The sequence below is a fragment of the Sapajus apella genome, unplaced genomic scaffold (genome assembly GCF_009761245.1).
Source record: "Sapajus apella isolate SASKATOON/1434 unplaced genomic scaffold, GSC_monkey_1.0 scaffold19, whole genome shotgun sequence".
In the NCBI taxonomy this organism is placed as follows: Eukaryota; Metazoa; Chordata; class Mammalia; order Primates; family Cebidae; genus Sapajus; species Sapajus apella.
The window spans coordinates 15,835,906-15,837,609 of record NW_022436959.1 but is presented as its reverse complement, the minus strand read 5'-3'; the positions used below and the strand labels follow the sequence as shown (position 1 = coordinate 15,837,609).

Here is a 1,704-nt window from a genome sequence, read left to right as displayed (position 1 = left end):
TCTGGTTATATTTCAGGATAAGTAATTTAACATAACAAAAAAGAATTTACCATACAATTTAAGCTTAACAACTTTATGCCAGGTAAGGTGGCTCACGCCTGTAATTCCAGCACTTTGGGAGGCCAAGGTGGACACATTACTTGAGTTGAGCTAAGTGGTGCACACTTGTAGTCTCAGGTACTTGAGAGGCTGAGGTGGGAGGATCACTTGAGCCCAGGAGTCAAGACTGCAGTGAGCTGTGATCTTGTCACTGCACTCCAGCCTGGGCAGCAGAGCAAAACCTTTTCTAAAAAATACTTTAGGCCGGGCATGATGGCTCATGCCTGTAATCCCAGCATTCAGCTGAGGCAAGTGGATCATGAGGTCAGGAGTTTGAAACCAGCCTGTCCAACATGGTGAAACCGCACCTCTACTAAAAATACAAAAAATTAGCAGGCGTGGTGGCAGGTGCCTGTAATCCCAACTACTCGGGAGGCTTAGGCAGGAGAATCGCTTGAAGTTGGGAGGCAGAGGTTGCAGTGAGCAGAGATTGCCCCACTGCGCTGCAGCCTAGGCAACAGAGCAAGACTCCATTTGAAAAAAAGAAAAATTTTAAAAACTTTACATCATAGGACATAAAAATTCTTATCAATATTTTAACAAAGGCCTGGGTGTGAGAGTCCTAAGTTTAGGGAAAAATATTACAAGCTTATTTAGTCCTCTTATTTAATCTATTTTTTTAAAAAAAGATTACATGCTAAAATATGTTAGAGAAGAGCATAAATATACACCAATTGATTTATCTTTACATAATCTTATAACTGGAGTAACAAAATCAAGAAGTGCAGAAAGATAAGATTGACTGAGAAATATTTAGATACTAAAATAACCCTCCAGGCGCTGTGGCTCATGCCTGTAATCCTAGCTCTTAGGGAGGCAGAGGCGGGAGGATAGCTTGAGTCCAGGAGTTCGAGACCTGCCTGGGCAGTATAGCAAGACCCTGTTCTCCACAAAAAAGGAAAAAAACAAAAAGAAAAAAAAAAAGATACTAAAATAACTACTTCAGGTGTGATAATAGAGCTATGTAGAGAAGTATTAAGTGTAGAGGAGAGCGTTTACTTCAAAAATGTTGGAGTATACTTATCTGTCAGGAAAGATAACATGATCATGAAGGTGGTTTTCCCAGGGTGAGGTTTATTCATCACACTCTGGATATGCAGAACTCTGAAATTTCCCCAAAAGCAGGAAATTTGATGGCATAATTTGTGACTACATCGTGTTTGTGTTCTTCCCTGGTTACAAAGAAAAATAGTAGAGTAATAAGGGAAGACTACTCAGATGTGGTATTAGTTGTTTTTTTTTTTTGTTTTTTTTTTTTTGAGACGGAGTTTCACTCTTGCTACCCAGGCTGGAGTGCAATGGCGCGATCTCGGCTCACCGCAACCTCCATCTCCTGGGTTCAGGCAATTCTCCTGCCTCAACCTCCTGAGTAGCTGGGATTACAGGCACGCGCCACCATGCCCAGCTAATGTTTTTTGTATTTTTAGTAGAGACGGGGTTTCACCATGTTGACCAGGATGGTCTCGATCTCTTGACCTTGTGATCCACCCGCCTCGGCCTCCCAAAGTGCTGGGATTACAGGCTTGAGCCACCGCGCCCGGCGTGGTATTAGTTTTGAACTGTATCTTGTAGAGTGTGATCAAGGCAAAGCTGACTTGGGAGAAA

The 1,704-nt window shown here is 42.4% G+C and overlaps 1 non-coding gene across 1 annotated transcript; it reads left to right on the top strand.

The window, feature by feature from the left end:
• Positions 1 to 1,115: 1,115 nt before the first annotated feature.
• On the top strand, positions 1,116 to 1,276 carry LOC116557643. Its single transcript, XR_004271624.1, has one exon. It is a non-coding gene; the product is annotated as a U1 spliceosomal RNA (small nuclear RNA).
• The last annotated feature ends 428 nt before the right edge of the window (positions 1,277 to 1,704 follow it).